General features: G+C 40.7%; 6 non-coding genes across 6 annotated transcripts; 1 reads left to right on the top strand and 5 right to left on the bottom strand.

Moving 5' to 3' along the window:
- Positions 1–955: 955 nt before the first annotated feature.
- Positions 956–1,028, bottom strand: trnar-ccu (transfer RNA arginine (anticodon CCU)). The gene has a single exon. It is a non-coding gene; the product is annotated as a tRNA-Arg (tRNA).
- Positions 1,029–2,109: 1,081 nt separating this feature from the next.
- On the bottom strand, positions 2,110–2,181 carry trnag-ucc (transfer RNA glycine (anticodon UCC)). The gene has a single exon. It is a non-coding gene; the product is annotated as a tRNA-Gly (tRNA).
- Positions 2,182–3,163: 982 nt separating this feature from the next.
- On the bottom strand, positions 3,164–3,235 carry trnap-agg (transfer RNA proline (anticodon AGG)). The gene has a single exon. It is a non-coding gene; the product is annotated as a tRNA-Pro (tRNA).
- A 1,083-nt stretch (positions 3,236–4,318) lies between these two features.
- Positions 4,319–4,406, top strand: trnay-gua (transfer RNA tyrosine (anticodon GUA)). The gene is given in 2 exon segments: positions 4,319–4,355; positions 4,371–4,406. It is a non-coding gene; the product is annotated as a tRNA-Tyr (tRNA).
- A 1,409-nt stretch (positions 4,407–5,815) lies between these two features.
- trnal-cag (transfer RNA leucine (anticodon CAG)) lies at positions 5,816–5,898 on the bottom strand. The gene has a single exon. It is a non-coding gene; the product is annotated as a tRNA-Leu (tRNA).
- A 1,107-nt stretch (positions 5,899–7,005) lies between these two features.
- On the bottom strand, positions 7,006–7,077 carry trnaa-cgc (transfer RNA alanine (anticodon CGC)). The gene has a single exon. It is a non-coding gene; the product is annotated as a tRNA-Ala (tRNA).
- Between the last annotated feature and the right edge of the window lie 13,623 nt (positions 7,078–20,700).

Here is a 20,700-nt window from a genome sequence, read left to right as displayed (position 1 = left end):
GTTTTCCTGTGATGTGTGTTGGCCAATTCATTTAAAATGTTTCTAAATCTGTCAGAAGGTCATTTCCCATCTGTGTTCTTTGATCTTATGGTGAGCACTGTGGACTTTGAATCCAGTCATCTGAGTTCAAATCTCAGTGGAACCTCTGCCATCTGATTCAGTGTGATAGTGATTAAGAATAACACCCAAAACAGATGCTCACCGACCTCTGTGGTTAGGTAAAGGTCCAAAGAGGATGTAGATCAGTGGTAGACGTTCATCAAAACAAAAGGCCACTCAAAGCAGAACCGCTGCTCAGTCTAACATTCAGACAACAAATTGACATGACGAGGTGCCCGACGACTCTCTCCTTCATTGCTGATAGATACATTAATGTGAGCAGTTAACTATCCGCCTATTCACACACAGTCCAGGTCGCTGCATGCTGAGGTGGCAGAGTGTTTAAGGTGATGGACTGCTAATCTACTGTATCCTGTGTGTGGGTTCACATCTCATTGTCTTCTGTGTTCAGCTGTCCATGTTGCAGCCTGCTATTCTAGGTAGAGTAATCCTAAACGTCTGACTTCAGGTCCATATATCAATCAAACCTGTTGAAGTTTAATTCAAAGGTTATCTGGATGTGTTGTATCTGCTTTCAGAGTTGTTGTCAGGTCATTAAGATTAAATAAGGAACTTACAACTCCAATACCAGTTAGTCAGAAAAATATGATGAGCCAAGTCCACTGTGACAAATAACAAAGGATTTTCTTTAGCATAAAATAAACTGTCACATTAATGTCCTGAATGTGCTGTGTGTAAATAATGAGATCCTGGGTTCAAATCCCAGCAGTGCCTTGCTCCTAATGTTAGATGTTGTGGATAGAAAGGACTCATACATGGAGAGCACAAAATATAAAATACATTTGTCCCCAAAATACACCTCACACCAGTTCCGCTGCGCCACTCTGCTGTAAACCACCCCAGATGGGACTCGAACCCACAATCCCTGGCTTAGGAGGCCAGTGCCTTATCCATTAGGCCACTGGGGCACAACAAAAAATGGGAGGAGCCTTTGATCTCTGTGATGTCATTAGAACCTTTGTGACATCACAGAATCAGCATCTCCTTTGATGGTTACTGATGGAACAGGAAAAGGTCAGATCCTGATATAATCTTGTGAATCCACAAGTATGCCTTTCTTTGTTTGTGTACCAACAGCCTGAGCTCTGGTTCTGACTTTGTTTTGATGAACCTCATTATTTACACACAGCACATTCAGGACATTAATGTGACAGTTTATTTTATGCTAAAGAAACTTTGTTAAGAGTCATGATGGTCAGCCACGTATGTTGGGGGTATTTTCAGATCCAAAATACATCCCTGTACATCAGAGTGGTGCTGTGGCTTAGTTGGTCAAAGAGCCTTGTTGCTCAGTTCAGATGCTGTAGAAACAAACTGCTTTTGGGTTTTCATCAGCTGTAGGTTACAATGATCAATATTATAGATATGACAGACAGAGTTCTCAATGTTTTCCTGTTCATCAGTGCTGCTGAAAATCTCATGTAGTGTGTTAGAATAGCAGAGGATGATTTCGATCCATCGACCTCTGGGTTATGGGCCCAGCACGCTTCTGCTGCACCACTCTGCTCGTTACGTTCAGTTTGCAGTGTCCTCTGGAGTTTTGTGTAATTTCTAACCACCACATCCACTTTCTCTCTCTTCCACCTGCAGTCTATCTAATAACCACCAGGGGGCGGCTCCACTGGTTGGAAAATGAAGTCAGAGTGTGTTGAAGTCTATGGGGTTTCATACAGACAGAGAGGAGAGAGAGAAGAAATCAAGTTTTGAGAGGTTGCATGTGGCCAGTATGGGGCTTGAACCCACAAACTTAACCGAATATAACTGGCCAGTAACCAGGGTCATGGACAGGCCAACCACTGTCCATGACTTGTTCTTAGAATGTGTTAAACAATGTGTGTGAGTGTTGTTGTGGGTGTGTATCTACTGTAACAGACCGACTGTAGCTGAATAGATAGAACGATTTCATCCTCCTCCTGGTCTGTAGACCAGTTGGGCACCATTGGCATGAGATCTACAGGATCTCAAGTTAAATTGAAGACACAATTAAAATGCAATGGCCGGGAATCGAACCCGGGTCAACTGCTTGGAAGGCAGCTATGCTCACCACTATACCACCATTGCATGCAAAATGGTGAGCGTCCACTCCGAATGGACGCGAAATGGTACCGTTTGTTTGCGCTGTAAAAATTCTTATTTGTGCTGCTACGGTTTTATCGATGTTAGACATTTTAATTTCTGGTGATGAAGTCACACAGCCCCCCATGTTCTCCGAATGGACCCAAAGTGCAGTTGTCACCAAATTTATCAAACAGTAATGTCAGATGTCATATGTCAGTAATGTAAGATGTTCAATCTTAAATAATTACATAGCCTATCGTAGCTCAAACCTTTTGATCCAGTGAGACATTTATAAGCAGTTAGTTCCATTAGGCCACTGGGACAGATATTTAATATCTCCAAGAAGCGAGAATAGGTTAGGAAGGATACTAAATGTTGTAGTGTATGATCAATGCTCAGAAAACGTTTGACTACATTTTAAATGCCATAAATGTCCTGCTGTCAATGGCTCGTTGGTCTAGGGGTATGATTCTCGCTTCGGGTGCGAGAGGTCTGACTGGAACTTTTCCTGTTGCAGCCTGCTATTCCTGCTAGAATTATCCTAAATATCTGCCTTTAAGGACATCGTGAACTAGCAGACAATTGGTCACCTGCCAAGATAAAAATATATATAATCACGCTGTGCACGTGCAAATGAAGATCATTATATGCATCATAATCATGGACCAGTAAAGATGGTGACAGATAGAACATCATGTTATGTCAGCACCACAAAAGTAGTACAAAGAAGTACCAAGATGTACAGAGGATCTGAAAATATTGTAAAGTAAGTGGGTGACCATCATCTAACCCTCCTACCAAAGTTTGTCTCCTGTGAAAAGCAGTCAACCACCAATATCCCTTCTCCTCAGCACAGCATGAGCCACAAAACTACCATTGCTCTTGCTTCAGTTGCCAAGATCCTGCAACTAACAACCAGACAGCAAACCTCACACAGCTCCATAGTGTAACAGTTAGCACCCTTATTGACTGAAAGGCAACAGATGGGCTCATCCAGGATTTGAACCCGGGACCTCTCGCACCCTAAGCGAGAACCATACCCCTAGACCAACGAGCCATGCTGACTGTGGAGTTCATGACAAAAAAGTGGGAGGAGTCTTTCATCCCTTTGATGTCATTAGAACCTTTGTGACATCACAGAATCAGCATCTCCTTTGATGGTTACTGATGGAACATTTGTGGCATTTTTCTTTTTCATTATTTACACACAGCACATTCATGTGACAGTTAATGTGACAGTTTATTATATGCTAAAGAAACTTTGGTAAGAGTCATGATGGTCAGCCACATATGTTGGGGGTATTTTCAGATCCAAAATACATCCCTGTACATCAGAGTGGTGCTGCTACGGAGTGTTGCATCAGTGGCCACCATCACTTCAAGTAACCCAAATGGGAAAGATCCTTATTGACAGCATTGTTGCGCTTTGCTACATCTGAACTAAAGATACAAATAAAATAATCTAAATTGGCTTTTATTTTGAAATGCTTGTATCCCTGGACCCTCAGATTAAAAGTCTGATGCTCTACCGACTGAGCAACTCAGTCTTCAGATGGCTGCATAATATCCATAATGTATCCAGCAGGACTTCATGTGGGATTCTCACAGAGATGATTCAAACCTGATCACAGTGATCAGTATGGATATACAGTATGTTTGCTGTCAATGGAGGAAACTCTCAGACAGGACTAATAGTCATGTTTGGCTGTTTCAGGATGTCCGAGCAATCTCAGACTGTCCATGTTTTACCAGCAGCTCTTTTGTCCTCAGTAAAATAAACTGCATTTAAAAGCTTCACAAAGTGAACAAGCTTCCAATGACAACCGTCCCAAGTAAAGTCTCCAGATTGTTCAACTTTTGCCCAAATGATTCAGTTGTGGAACTAATTTTCACTCCTATGCCGATGATCCCCTCCAACGAGACAACGACCTTTTGTTACTCAGTGTGATTCAACTTTGTTAAGATTTGGCAATGAATGAATCTGATTTAATTTGAATCTGTGATTTTTCTTTTGGTGGCCATCAGCATTTATAATGGAACTACTTGTGGAAACTCAAACATGGCTGGATTTGTGAAGTAATGTTGTCAAATCTGTAAATATTAGTCAAAGAAGACAAGAAGACAAACATGCTAGCAACTCCCTTCGATAGCTCAGTTGGTAGAGTGGAGGACTGTAGAGGCTTACAGCTGAAATCCTTAGGTCGCTGGTTCAACTCCGGCTTGAAGGAGGTCTTTCCTTTCATCAGCCTCATCCAGCAGAGTGATGAGTCTGCCTACAGACAGGAGGTGACCACTGTTGTATCACTTTTCATGTAGAGCAGCTGTGTTTTATGCTGCAAGCAGCACTGAGTTTCTGACATTCAGGAACTGAAATCTCTTCCACAAGACAGGCAGAGATCCTGTCCACATCGGGGTTAAACAAAGAACATCCCTGGGTGGGCTTGAACCACCATCCTTTCAGATAACAGCCGAACACGCTGACCGATTGCACCACAGAGACATGTTGAGAAAATAAAAGTGATGAACTGTGGATGGCAGCCTGCTGTTGGTCTGACTGCACAACGATGCAGAAACAACAGACAAAGTCAAATGAATCAGAATTAAGAATTAAGGGTTCAATTCAGTATAAAATGTCTTTTTAATCATCTGACATCACAGACCTTCTGACATCATAGATCATCTGACATCACAGACCTTCTGACATCATAGATCATCTGACATCACAGATCGTCTGCCATGGCAAAAGCAGTGCAAAAGTTCACTGCAAATGCACTGCAACATGCAGTGAAAAAAAAAAAAATCACTGCGAATGCACTGCAAATTGCAATGAAAAGGTGAAGGGAAAGAAAATGTAACACATTGCAAATGCACAGCAAGCGCGCTGCAAATTTGTCTGACATATAAGCTACCCTTTTAAAAAATATCTGAATTCCAGGAAGACTGACTGCACATCTGAGGGCTCTGTGTTAAACTTCTGTTAGGATCAATGCTGGTGCTCTCCAAGTTTGTAGGCTGCCTTTTTGGTGTCTACACGGCCTCATGGATTTTTTTCATGGTGTCAAAAGAACACACTCGAAAAGCAGCATACAATACTTGCAGAGACGAGGTAATGTAGGGAGGAAAGGAAAGAGAAACATCACGTGGTGTGTGACTTCACTTCCTCTGTGGATAAACAAGGAGAATAAAGTTGTTTCCCAACAGCTTCTATCCAGAGACCTTTAGTGTGTGAGGTGAAAATGACAATTTTTACGTATGGTGGATGTTGGCAATTGGTTCCTTTGCATCGGTTGGGAATTGAACCCCGGCCTCCCATTTGGGGGGTGTGAGTTCTACCACCAAACCACCCAAGCTGACTGAGGGTCAGTTCTGCCCACATATCCACCGTATTCGCACTGGAGATGGTTTTGTGGCATCAACGATGTCTCCCTTGATACTGGAACCTCAACCCAGCACCTTTCTCTGTTTGCATGTGTTGTTGTTTCCATTGTTTCCATTTTCGAAGGACGGAGTAGCAATATTTTGACATGTCAAAGGAATTTTGGTCTTTTAAAAGTTTGGGTGGTCAAGAGTAGACCAAAACAATTTTGTCCTCAAAAAACACACCTTGCTGCATTAGAGGTGAAATGAAAGTGGTTTCTGTCAGAAGTGGGATTTGAACCCACGCCTCCAGGAGAGACTGCGACCTGAACGCAGCGCCTTAGACCGCTCGGCCATTCTGACAACAAAAGCTGCAACAATAGCCGAAAAATTTGCTGAAAAATGAGCCCATCAAGAGACAGAGACATGCTGAACTTTTCCTGTTGCAGCCTGCTATTCCAGCTATAATTATCCTAAATATCTGCCTTTAAGGCCATCGTGAATTATTTCTAAATATCTTTGAAACCTGTTGATGGTGAACGCAGAGGTTGTTAAAGGGGCCTTTTCTCAAAGCTTAGCTTGCATGCCAGTACAACGGAATTAGCTCAAATGGTAGCGCACTCGCTTAGCATGTGCGAGGTAGTGTGATTGATGCCCACATTCTCCACAAGACTTTAGCTCTTTGGAGATACAGCAACAAGTGAACTAAACACAGCAGGTCTCTGGTTGGGCTTTGGAGCCTTTTGGTAAACAGAAGCAGGACTGTTGTTGTGTACGGAGCTTTGACTGTTTCCTTTAGCTTTCAGCTGATCATTAGCTGTGGGTGGACCTGGTATCTGCTATCTGGATCTTTGCTTGGTTTCACCTCCTCAACCAAAGTTGAAGCTGTACCAGAAGGAGACATGAAGACTATCCAGATCATTGATAGGTTGGGGGAGAAAAAAGTTTTCACTATTATGATATAAGACTTCTGCAGACAGGATACTGAGATTGGACTTTCAGAACAAAGTAGCACAGGTAGCTTAACCAGGAAGAAGGATATCCAGTACAGTAACCCAAAGATAAAGTGAAATCAATCATATCCAGAATGAAGAGCTCAATTAAGAATAACATTTCTTTTAAACATCTGACATCTGACATTACTGTTTGATAAATTTGGTGACAACTGCACTTTGGGTCCATTTGGAGAACATGGGGGGCTTCGTGACTTCATCACCAGAAATTAAAATGTCTAACATCGATAAAACTGCAGCAGCACAAATAAGCATTACAGCAGAAACAAACGGTACCATTTTGCGTCCTTTCAGAGTGGATGAGGGGCTGGGTGAACTCTGGATGACGTGAAAAATAAGCTTTAAATCAGCAGCCACTCTTTCACACATACGTATGTGTGTTGTCACTAATTTGTTTGAGTGAGTAAGCAGGACAATATGGAGCAGTTAAGCATTTCCTATGCGTCATTATAAATGCTGGAGATGCCGGGGATTGAACCCGGGGCCTCATACATGCGAAGCATGCGCTCTCCCACTGAGCTACATCTCCTGGATGGCTAACTAGATGGCTTCTAAGATACTGTGACAGGTGACAGGTCATTCCATCAGAATGAACTGTTTCTACACAAGCTGCATGAATGTGACACAGAGCTCATGTTTAAAGTATTTTTAAGTAAGCATTATCAACGGGCTCATCTCATCCAAAAGGTTTCATCAGACAGATTGCTGTTTTAGCTGTCGCAGGAGCTCAGAAGCTATCTGGTTAGCTAAAGCTGCCACACCATGCAGGGAATGTAGCTCAGTGGTAGAATGTGTGCTTTCCATGTATGAATCCTTTGGTGCAATCCCCAGCATTGCTAAAGAGTCTTCTTTTTTCTGTTTTTCTCACACAGGTTCAAACACAAGCTCCTCCTTTGTTCCTCCGCTGAGTGAGACGGAGCTCTGACGTCACTCCTCAGTAAGGAAAGTGACACATACTGGCAACTGGCATAATTTATTCGGACAATTTTTCGATTCAAACATTTCATTTCATATCATTTCCTGTGTTACATCTGTAATGATATAATAGGTGATTTAGTTTTCTAACACATCCTGAAGTTTCAAAGGTCGGAGTTTTGCGGTTTCGGAGAAAAACCTGTTGTAAATGTTGGAAGTCCCAGAGTAATGCAGCCGCAGTCTGCGAGTTAACAGCTTATCAAAACACAAGCTGTTGTGCCTTTAAACTGGAAGAGTGAGATAACACCTGTTATGAGATTCTTTATACTCGTCTATGTCATAGAAGCCATGTAAACCAGAGAGTGTTAAAGGAACTGAGGTTCTCCTAACTTCTCATTATTAACTAAAGCTGTGCCCCGTGTGAGGCTCGAAATCACGACCTTCAGATTATGAGACTGACGCGCTGCCTACTGCACCAACGAGGCCTGAACAACCAAACGCGCCCAGACCTGTCGGGAGCACCCCGCACAACACGGGCTGAACCAGCCACACACCGGGCAGGCCGGTACATGATGAACACTGTGTTCTCATATCAAGGACGGGCGTTTTGGAAATGTTCAATTTCCTCCTTTTTTTTTTTTTTTTTTTTTTTTTTTTTTACAGGAAGAACATACAAGCAGCACAGAAGTGCAAAGCTCTGGAATAAATCTTATTTTAGCCACTCTCCCTTTTTTCAGAGGCATGTAAGGGTGTTTGAATCAACACATGATGATTAGCACACATCCATGTTAAACACGACAATCTTTTCTCTTTTTGATTCCCCATTCTTCATTGACACATCTCTCTGCACAGCTACAATTACTGTTTCAATCAGACTGTATTAGCTGTTTATTGATTTGCTGGCTGTTTGCTGCACTGTTAAAAAGGAGGCTTGACTATTTTTTTACAAAGTGAAAACATAACTCCCCCCAAAACTTTTGTATTTTGAAGTATTCCTTTCTAGAAGGGTGACCTGACTTTGAGATTAATGCTTTAAAATGCAGGCACTGGATGTTTAAAAGGAAACTTTTTTTTACAAATGAACAGCGAGCTTGTACTCGGGTGATTTGTATTTGCTAGACCTGACTGGATCCTCATCTAACTTCAGCAATGTTAAAAAAGGTCTGTAAATGCAAATCTCACACAGAGCAATGTAGAACACTGTTTATGATCTGCATCTTTGTGCATCTTCACACAGTACCTTGGAATATGAAAGACCATATTTTATATATTAATATATATATTCTATATTAATGTTTAACATTCGTTTTTACTGTGTGCTGCAAAAATGTAACAAATAATGGAAAAATAAAAAACTATTATCAATATAATTATCCTTGACAAGCAAGTGGAAGGTTCAGAATCATTATGATACAGTCTGACTGATAAAGCTCAATTAATTTCAATATGTTCATTTCACAGTTTTATAGAGTTTCATTAATTTTTTTACAAAGTGAAAACAAAAAAAAAAAAACAAAACTCCAAAACATTTGTATTCCTTTCTTCATTTCTTTATCAAAAATGATCTGACTGAGTTTATTGCTTTAGAATGGGGGCACTGAAGGTTTAAAATGCAGCTTTTTTACAAATTAACAGCGAGCTTGTACTTTGGTGATTAATGTTTGATATAACAGCACCTGACTGGATCCTCATCTAACTTCCTCTACTGAAGTCCCATTAAAAGGACACAGCAGTCTCTCTGCACAGTCTTCATGTCTCCCTTTGGAGCAGCCTGAAGTTTTGTGGAAGAGGTAAACCAACAAAAACAGCAGAGTACAGCTGTGGACTGAAACAGGCTGAATGATAAAGGTTGTGTATGTCAGCTGCTTCCTTGTTGCTAAAGTCACGTGTCCCCCGGCCCCTCCCCCCTGTGTTCTGGCCCAGTGGGCGTGTCCTCTCTCTCCTAATAAGGCACACCTGTCCTGCATTTCCCGCCAATCAGCCCACATAGATTCCCTCCTCGGACTTCTCTTCAGTGCCGGAGTGTCCTGTCTGTTCTTGTTGTTCCCGCTGCTCTCGTTCACTGTTTTTATTTGTGTTTTATTTCATATTGTTATCGTCGTGTCTTTCTCTCCGTTCAGGTTCTCCGGTGTCTCTCAGTCAGCCTCTCTCTTGGTTCCCTGTTTGTTCAGTCTCGCCTTTTGTTTTCTCTCTCTGTTGTTACTTTGTTAGTTTTTCAGAAAGTCGAGCTCAGTCTGTGTTTCCTCTTTTTGTTGGACTTTTGTATCCCTACCGGACTATTTCTGTTGGACTCGGTTTTACCGGATCTGTTTCTCCATCGGAGACCTATTTTAGTGACCCGTAACACCTCGTTGACAAACAGCAGCAGTACAACAACAAACCAAAAACAGGTTGGAGCGGTTTTAATGTTTCATACTTTGGACTATCAGTCCACTATCAGTCTGGTACAGGCAGGGGGGATATTTCACCTCTGATAGCCAAAGCTGGGTCAAAGCTCAACATGCGGTGGTGAGCAGACTTTTGCTGCTTGGACCCGGAGCAGGAGTTAAATAAATAAAATAGTCTAATTACTGTACTTGCATAGGAAATATTGTACTCTTCAGGAAGTAATGTGAAGATGACCCCTGATTATTATTTTTAATAACCTTATCTGTCAGTATTTTATCTGCACTTAGAGTACAGTTTCTTCACTTTTATTCTTATTCTACTATAAAGTAAGAGTCACTGAGTAAAGTCAAGAATTCAAAGCACCAGACTTGTACCAGATTTTTTAAAATATTTTTTTAAAGATTTTTAAATGGTCATTCCAAATTAATCTAAAATGAAACAGAATTTTTATCAACTTAACTTTCATGGTGAATGTTAACTTTATTTTCTTGTGGTCCAACTGGTGCGTAGGTGTTTCTGTTGCACAATGACAGAACTAACATGTCAGAACTGGTCTGAAACCTTGGATGAACTGAGCTGAGTGAATTGAACTCTTCCTGTTAATGGTACACTCTGAGTATTTCCAGATACAGTGAAGCCAGTGAAGGTTTAAAGCAGCACTCCTAGTTTTTAATGTTGGGAATCATTTTAGGCAAAACAGAAACCTTTACATTGTCAGAAGTTCTTTGATCAATCAAGTAACATGAATTAAATCGCAGCATCCATCAACCCATCCCACAGTTAGATACCACCATCTAGTGGACAGAGAGAAGAACTGTCAGATCTGAGAGACATTTCTCTGGAACTTGCAAATCACTGACAGATCAGATTGATTTGTGTATGAAGCTGTGGAGGCACAGTATTTAATTTGTGAAAGAAACATGTTTAAGGTGCATCCTAAATATCAGATCAGAGAACCACCTCCTCTGTTCTGTACAGGTCAAACTGCTTTAGATGGAACTGATGGCTTGGAATAATTTTGTCCTCAAATGTATTTCATTAAAATGTTTGGCCTTTAAATGTTACAAAACATAAATTTATCTGATTCAATTTAAAGTTTTAAATATAAGGCAAATATAAAACATCGAATGTTGGGATGAGCATAAACCTTGAATGTCCTTTCTCAATTTTCTGTTTTTTTTTTTTTTTTCCAGTCAGGTAAAGGCTGAAGTTAGTGACATAGATGATGATGGTGATTGTGTCCTGTGATGTAAATCCTGTTGGAATGAAGCTTTTTGTTGTGTTTGTGAAGGTGGAGGCTCAGCTATGAATCAGTGTGAGGACAGAGAGGAGGGAGCCCCTCCCTCTAAAACCACTCTGTGTGGGGAACATGAGAGTCAGACCAAAGCTCAGAGGTGAGATGAGGATCTCTAACTGTCCATCTGTCAGAGCTCAGCACTCAGATCACTGCTCCATCATTATTCACTCTCTCTGTCACTTAGGTTTTTTATTGCTGAACTTTTTCTGCTGCTTTTTTATTTGTCCTTTTTTTTTTTTTTACAGGGAGCTCAACCAACATTTGAAGATATTGAGTAATAATGATAATCATACTTCATATGAGTTAATGAAAAATATCCAAAAAGTCTATGTAATATGTAAATTTAATTAAAATTAAACCCCACAATAAAATATTCTGGATCAAAAATGAAAATCGAACTCCTTCAAAACTTATGTTTCTGCTCAGTTTCTTGCTTGTTGATTATTTTAATGTCAACTTGGTTTCCACTAGTAACCAGAAGTCAAGACCAGATTCTCCTGAACTGAGCTGTGTGTCCATGAAGAGTGATCGGTCTATGGGTCGTCCTATTTACTTCAAGGGAGGACAACAGTTTGCTGTATCCAGTTGTGTGTCCATGAAGAGTGATCGGTCTATGGATCCTCCTATTTACTTCAAGGGAGGACAACAGTTTGCTGTATCCAGTTGTGTGTCCATGAAGAGTGATCGGTCTATGGATCGTCCTATTTACTTCAAGGGAGGACAACAGTTTGCTGTATCCAGTTGTGTGTCCATGAAGAGTGATCGGTCTATGGATCGTCCTATTTACTTCAAGGGAGGACAACAGTTTGCTGTATCCAGTTGTGTGTCCATGAAGAGTGATCGGTCTATGGATCCTCCTATTTACTTCAAGGGAGGACAACAGTCTGCTGTGTCCAGTTGTGTGTCCATGAAGAGTGATCAGTCTATGGATCGTCCTATTTACTTCAAGGGAGGACAACAGTTTGCTGTATCCAGTTGTGTGTCCATGAAGAGTGATCGGTCTATGGATCGTCCTATTTACTTCAAGGGAGGACAACAGTTTGCTGTATCCAGTTGTGTGTCCATGAAGAGTGATCGGTCTATGGATCCTCCTATTTACTTCAAGGGAGGACAACAGTCTGCTGTGTCCAGTTGTGTGTCCATGAAGAGTGATTGGTCTATGGATTACTTTATCAAAGAAAAAAGGTAAAAGCTGATCATTTGTTGTTGTCTGACTCATTAAAGGTATCAAAGCTTGTCTATCAGTTTCTCTGCTGTTCATAGAAAACTCCTGGAACAAACTGTGTGTTTGTGTCTTTTCTCCTCAGAGTTCAGTCTGACAAACATCATCACACAGACCTGGACTCCATATTTATGGTGTGTAAATGTTCATCCAGTGACTACAACAGACACCAACAAAGACTTGAGTTTGAAGCTGCACTCTTTAGACCAGTAGAGCTTTACTCTGTGACAGACAGGAGTTGAATTGGGATTGAACAGGTTTGGGGTGGGAGAGAGTGGGAGAGGACTGGGAGTTGTAGTTCACCACAGAGCAATAATCCATCAGCCTCAACAGATATGTTCTGTATGAATATGGTCTGTTGGAGACTTTTACAAAACATTTCTGCTCCTCCTTCATCTGCAATGAATCCAAAAGAAAGGTTTATTTAGTTGTTTTCCTGAGGATTTCAGCTGTGACTTAATAACAAAGACCAAAGTTAATCAGATTCAGTCCTGGACCTCCATGGACTCTGTCTCTACAGGGTTTAAAGATGGAATAATTCATCAGTGAACTAGTTCAGGTGGTCTGATCCATCTTCAGCCACAGTCACAGTTAATACCCTGAATTTTCACTTCCTAAGTTGATGTGTTGAAGGGCTGTATCAGTTTGGTCTTCATGTGATGATCGGGATCTCTGTGTTGTCAGAATCTAAGTGAAGTTAGTTTAGTGAAGTCAGCAGGTCTGAATCTTTCTGTGTAGCTCTGGAAAGAGACGTGGCAGCAGATGATACAGCAGCAGCTAAAGTTGAACTCTGCTGACCGATGATCTGATGCTTTGATCCATCAGTTTATACTGAGAGTGAACTTTACACAGGATGTTATTGTGTTCCAGCTGCTGGAGGAGAACATCATCTGTTATGTTAAGAACGAGCTGAAGAAAATGAAAAGGAGTCTGAGTCCAGATTACCCACAATTCATCAAGAATGAGGATGATGAGGTGGATGAAAAGCAGGAGGAAAAGAGGAAAAGAAAAGAGGAGGAAAAGGGGAGGAGCAGAGAGGCATTTCTGAAGATCACAGTGAACTTCCTGAAGAGGATGAAGCAGGAGGAGCTGGCTGACTGTCTGCAGAGCAGTAAGAGGATTTAACATGATGGATCAATTAGACATTAACTAAAGTCTGAGGAGACAGAGAGAAATATGATCATTCTTATTCCTTAGGAGATGCAAAAATTAACCTTGTAGTTAAAGTTTTTAATCTCTTTTGTTCTTTGTTTATTCAGAAAGTCATGCTCTAGTTTGTCAGCATAAACTCAAATCTTCCCTGAAGAAGAAGTTCCAGTGTGTGTTTGAGGGGATCTCTAAAGCAGGAAACCCAACCCTTCTGAATCAGATCTACACAGAGCTCTACATCACAGAGGGAGGGACTGGAGAGGTCAATGAGGAACATGAGGTCAGACAGATTGAAACAGCATCCAGGAAACAGGACAGAGCAGAAACAAGCATCAGACAAGAAGACATCTTTAAACCCCCACCTGGAAGAGACCAACCAATCAGAACAGTGATGACAAAGGGAGTGGCTGGCATTGGGAAAACCGTCTTAACACAGAAGTTCACTCTGGACTGGGCTGAAGACAAAGCCAACCAGGACATAGAGTTCACATTCCCCTTCACCTTCAGAGAGCTGAATGTGCTGAAAGAGAAGAAGTTCAGCTTGGTGGAACTTGTTCATCTCTTCTTCACAGAAACCAAAGAAGCAGGAATGTGCAGCTTTGATCACTTCCAGGTTGTGTTCATCTTTGACGGTCTGGATGAGTGTCGACTTCCTCTGGACTTCCACAACACTGAGGTCCTGACTGATCCTACAGAGTCCACCTCAGTGGACGTGCTGCTGACAAACCTCATCAGGGGGAAACTGCTTCCCTCTGCTCACCTCTGGATAACCACACGACCTGCAGCAGCCAATCAGATCCCTCCTCAGTGTATTGACATGGTGACAGAGGTCAGAGGGTTCAATGACCTCCAGAAGGAGGAGTACTTCAGGAAGAGGTTCAGACATGAGGAGCAGGCCAGCAGGATCATCTCCCACATCAAGACCTCACGAAGCCTCCACATCATGTGCCACATCCCAGTCTTCTGCTGGATCACTGCTACAGTTCTGGAGGAGGTGTTGAAGACCAGAGAGGGAGGAGAGCTGCCCAAGACCCTGACTGAGATGTACATCCACTTCCTGGTGGTTCAGTCCAAACTGAAGAAGGTCAAGTACGATGGAGGAGCTGAGTCAGATCCACACTGGAGTCCAGAGACCAGGAAGATGATTGAGTCTCTGGGAAAAGTGGCTTTTGAGCAGCTGCAGAAAGGAAACCTGATCTTCTATGAATCAGACCTGACAGAGTGTGGCATCGATATCAGAGCAGCATCAGTTTACTCAGGAGTGTTGACACAGATCTTCAAAGAGGAGACAGGGCTGTACCAGGACAAGGTCTTCTGCTTCGTCCATCTGAGTGTTCAGGAGTTTCTGGCTGCTCTTCATGTCCATCTGACCTTCATCAGCTCTGAAGTCAATCTGATGACAGAAAAACAAACAACGTCCCTGTGGTCAAAACTGTTCAGGAACAAACCTGAACCTTTGATTCTCTACCAGAGTGCTGTGGATGAGGCCTTACAGAGTCCACATGGACACCTGGATTTGTTCCTCCGGTTCCTTCTGGGTCTTTCACTGCAGACCAACCAAACTCTCCTACGAGGCCTGGTGACACAGACAGGAAGTAGCTCAGAGACCAATCAGAAAACAGTCCAGTACATCAAGACAAAGATCAGTGAGAATCTGTCTCCAGAGAAAAGTATCAACCTGTTTCACTGTCTGAATGAACTGAATGATGGTTCTCTGGTGGAGGAGATCCAACAGTCCCTGAGATCAGGACGTCTCTCCACAGATGAACTGTCTCCTGCTCAATGGTCAGCTCTGGTCTTCATCTTACTGTCATCAGAAAAAGATCTGGACGTGTTTGACCTGAAGAAATACTCTGCTTCAGAGGAGGCTCTTCTGAGGCTGCTGCCAGTGATCAAAGCCTCCAACAAAGTTCTGTATGTGCAAATAAATAAATCCAGATCAACTGAATCTTTTTTTAGTTGAGAATCAAAAACATGTTTCTTTAATAATTTATCTTATTTTGCTGATTCCTCTTCAGACTGAGCAGCTGTAACCTCTCAGACAGAAGCTGTGAAGCTCTGTCCTCAGTCCTCAGCTCCCAGTCCTCTAGTCTGAGAGATCTGGACCTGAGTAACAACAACCTGCAGGATTCAGGAGTGAAGCTGCTGTCTGCTCGACTAGAGAATCCAAACTGTAAACTCAAAGGACTCAGGTCAGAGTTCATGTTTATGTGAAGATGAAAACTGGATTTGGTTTTTTATGATACATTTTTATTTAAATGAGTAAAAATTGAAAACTGAAGAGGTTTGTAGATTTTGATTCGTAGTGGTGTCTTCTATGTTCACTGAGGATCTCATTTGTTTGTTTATTTATTTATTTATTTTTATTTTTATTTTTTCCACGCACACTCCTTTCCCCCTCCCTTTCCTGTCAGGAGGTAAAGGGCTGTTCTGCTGTTTGTAGACTATTTCACTGGTTCTAGAGTGGACTTACCTGCCAGAGCTCAGATTGTTATACAGGAGTTCATATGTGTCAGAATCAGAGATAGAAATAAAGTTAGGCTGACTCTGCTGTTTGGTTATTTCTGATGTGTTCAAATCACAATGTTGACAGTTTGAGTCAGTTCAGGTTCTTTACAGTGTTGTTTCATTTTCTCATTAAATCTTGTCTCTGTTTGTATTTGACTGTTGTGAAGCTGCTTCCTGTTGGTTCAGCTGTTTGACTTTCATTTTCTCAACTTCTACTTTCTAAACCTTCAGCTCTGAACAGATGATGAAACATTGAACACTTTTAAGCAGGAACTTTGTCTCCTAAAGTCACATCTTTTCTTCTTTACTCAGGTTAAGAAGCTGCAGTTTGTCAGAGATCAGCTGTTCTTCTCTGGTCTCAGCTCTGAAGTCCAACCCCTCCCATCTCAGAGAACTGGACCTTAGTTGGAACGACCTGCAGGATTCAGGACTGAAGGATCTGTGTGGTTTTCTGGAGAGTCCTCACTGCAGACTGGAGACTCTGAGGTCAGACTCATGTTTTATTTCTGCTCTCAGATTAATATGATGTTACAGTTGTGGTGACTCTGACCTGCAGACATCAGGCTGATATTATACTGATCCTCACTGAGGATCTTCATGCTGACGTCTGTTTTCTTCTCTGATGTAGTCCAGTCAGTGTGGCAGAGAAATGTTGAACTACAGATTTAAATAAAACCATAAAAATCCTTCAGTGTTTCAATGACAGGAAATATTTCTCCTCACTGACATGGACATATACTGTATATTCAGTGGGGTCGGAATCATTCACTCTGGAACAGTTCGATTCGATTTGGATTTTTGGGGCTATGATTGAATTCAAAATTGATTCTTTATTCAAAATGATTTTCGATTAAAAAAAAATTCGATTCATAGTCATTTCTGCTTCAATCTACAGGTGTGCAAAGGATCCTCATGATCTACTCCAGTCTGCTTTGCAAGACAAAATGATGAATGGCGATATTAAAGTGTCTTTTTCACATTTATTAAGTTTTAAACATTTATCCATGCTCAGATGGAATTGTTGCAACTGTTGTTTAATACAATATCACATATTACTTGAATAGCAAAAACAAAAGTCTCTTTAAAAAAAATGAGCAGTTAAACATGCTGCCATTTAAATTTTAAGGAAAGTGCCTTTTCAAATGTGTGTGGACCACAACTGCTACTCTGAGCAGCAAGCTATAAAATAAGTCATGTCAAGCTCAGTAAAAACCAAAATGAGTCAGAATCTTTGCCTGCAACGAGGACGGGGCCTGTTGAATCTCTCTTTCCTCCATTATTGTAGTTTCCTCCTTGTTTTGGTGCATGTGTATGTTCCAGAACCAGCTCCGTGGTGACGTCAGACAGCGTCTTTGTCAACATTGTTTTATTTTTTAAATCGATTTTTGGGACATTCTGAATCGATTCAGAATCAAAGTAAATGAAAATTTTGAATCTTATATCAATAATTTTATTTATTTTTTTTTTTTTCCGTTGGGTACAGCACTAATATTCAGTGTTTTTGCTGTTCCAACACAACTATAAAGTCATGTGACTCAAGCAGACTGAAAGATTCAGACCAAACTCAGCATGTTAAACGTGGTCACCGCTGAATTAAGTGAAAATGTTCCAGATGTTGTGAATCATGTGTTGACTTGATGAAGGATTGAACACTTTCAAGCAGGAACTTTGTCTCCTGAAGTCACATCTTTTATTCTATTTTTCTTCTATTTTTATTAAATTGGAAAAGATGTTTTAATTGCATGCAGTTTATCAATCAATCTTGTATTTTTGAAAGGGGACATCATATATTCATATATATTTGTATGTTAGTATGCAGATTTGAGTCTGTGGTTCATTTCATTTATTAATTTATTTGCGTGTCATTCATAAAAATGTCCAACCCACATGGATTTATAAGACGTATTTAATCATCCAGTGGCTGTTGTAACAACATAAACTCTCATATATCTCCATATAAACATACACAAATACATGTTTTTCCTTTTCTCAAGTCATAATGGTACATTTTAAACAAAACAATCAACCAAAGAAAAATATTTTGCCTTCTTTCCCAAACCACAGAAATAAAATCAGCTACCACAAGTCCCTTCACTAAAACATAATTCGCTCTGAACAGATGACAAAACACTTTCAAGCAGGAATTTCACCTCCTAAAGTCACATCTTTTATTCTTTACTCAGGTTGGAGAACTGCAGTTTGTCAGAGATCAGCTGTTCTTCTCTGGTCTCAGCTCTGAAGTCCAACCCCTCCCATCTCAGAGAACTGGACCTGAATTGGAACGACCTGAAGGATTCAGGACTGAAGGATCTGTGTGGTTTTCTGGAGAGTCCTCACTGCAGACTGGAGACTCTGAGGTCAGACTCATGTTTTATTTCTGCTCTCAGATTAATATGATGTTACAGTTGTGGTGACTCTGACCTGCAGACATCAGGCTGATATTATACTGATCCTCACTGAGGATCTTCATGCTGACGTCTGTTTTCTTCTCTGATTTAGTCCAGTCAGTGTGGCAGAGAAATGTTGAACTACAGATTTAAATAAAACCATAAAAATCCTTCAGTGTTTCAATGACAGGAAATATTTCTCCTCACTTACATGGACAAATATATATTCAGTGGGGACGGAATCATTCACTCTCCAACAATTCGATTCGATTTGGATTTTTGGGGCTATGACTCGATTCAAAATTGATTCTTTATTCAAAATGATTTTCCATTCAAAACAATTCGATTCAGTCATTTCTGCTTCAATCTATAGGTGTGCAAAGGATCCTCATGATCTACTCCAGTCTGCTTTGCAAGACAAAATGATGAATGGAGACATTAAAGTGTCTTTTTCACATTTATTAAGTTTTAAACATTTATTCATGCTCAGATGAAATTGTTGCAACTGTTGTTTAATACAATATCACATATTGCTTGAATAGCAAAAATAAAAATGTCTCTTAAAAAAAAAAAGAGCAGTTAAACATGCTGCCTTTTAAATTTTAAGCAAAGTGCCTTTTCAAATGTGTGTGGACCACAACTGCTACTCTGAGCAGCAAGCTATAAAATAAGTCATGTCAAGCTCAGTAAAAACCAAAATGAGTCAGAATCTTTGCCTGCAACGAGGACGGGGCCTGTTGAATCTCTCTTTCCTCCATTATTGTAGTTTCCTCCTTGTTTTGGTGCATGTGTATGTTCCAGAACCAGCTCTGTGGTGACGTCAGACAGCGTCTTTCGGCATTGTTTTATTTTTTAAATCGATTTTGGGACATTTTGAATTGATTCTGAATCATAGTAAATGAAAATTTAGAATCTTATATCAATAATTTTATTTATTTTTTTTTTTTCCTTTGGGTGTACAGCACTAATATTCAGTGTTTTCCTGTTCCAACACGACTATAAAGTCATGTGACTCAAGCAGAATGAAAGATTCAGACCAAACTCAGCATGTTAAACGTGGTCACCGCTGAATTAAGTGAAAATGTTCCAGATGTTGTGAATCATGTGTTGACTTGATGAAACATTGAACGCTTTCAAGCAGGAACTTTGTCTCCTGAAGTCACATCTTTTATTCTTTACTCAGGTTGGACAACTGCAGATTGTCAGAGATCAGCTGTTCTTCTCTGGTCTCAGCTCTGAAGTCCAACCCCTCCCATCTCAGAGAACTGGACCTGAGTCTGAACGACCTGAAGGATTCAGGACTGAAGGATCTGTCTGATGTTGTGAAGAGTCCTCACTGCAGACTGGAGACTCTGAGGTCAGACTCATGTTTTATTTCTGCTCTCAGATTAATATGATGTTACAGTTGTGGTGACTCTGACCTGCAGACATCAGACTGATATTATACTGATCCTCACTGAGGATGTTCATGCTGACGTCTGTTTTCTTCTTCTCTGGTTTAGTCCAGTCAGTGTGGCAGAGAAATGTTGAACTACAGATTTAAAACTTCAAAAAATAATAATAATCCTTCAGTGTTTCAATGACAGGAAATATTTTTCCTCACTTACATGGACAAATATATATTCAGTGGGGTCGGAATCATTCACTCTGGAACAATTCGATTCGATTTGGATTTTTGGGGCTATGATTCGATTCAAAATTGATTCTTTATTCCTTATTCAGACGTTTTAATTGCTTGCAGTTTATCAATCAATCTTGTATTTTTGAAAGGGGACATCATATATTCATATATATTTGTATGTTAGTATGCAGATTTGAGTCTGTGGCTCATTTCATTTATTAATTTATTTGCGTGTCATTCATAAAAATGTGCAACCCACATGGGTTTATAAGACGTATTTAATCATCCAGTGGCTGTTGTAACAACCTAAACTCTCATATATCAGATGACAAAACACTTTCAAGCAGGAATTTCACCTCCTAAAGTCATATCTTTTATTCTTTACTCAGGTTGGACAACTGCAGGTTGTCAAAGATCAGCTGTTCTTCTCTGGGCTCAGCTCTGAAGTCCAACCCCTCCCATCTCAGAGAACTGGACCTGAGTCACAACAAGCTGAAGGATTCAGGACTGAAGGATCTGTGTGGTTTTGTGAAGAGTCCAGACTTCAGACTGAAGACTCTGAGGTCAGACTCATGTTTTATTTCCACGACAGTTGGACTCAGTTCATGTTCCTTTCAGTAATATTGTTTCACTCTAACCCTCAGTGAAGCTGTGAGAGGAGAACA

Source organism: Echeneis naucrates, chromosome 2, assembly GCF_900963305.1.
Source record: "Echeneis naucrates chromosome 2, fEcheNa1.1, whole genome shotgun sequence".
Classification (NCBI taxonomy): domain Eukaryota; kingdom Metazoa; phylum Chordata; class Actinopteri; order Carangiformes; family Echeneidae; genus Echeneis; species Echeneis naucrates.
This window is presented reverse-complemented; position numbering and strand designations above follow the sequence as displayed.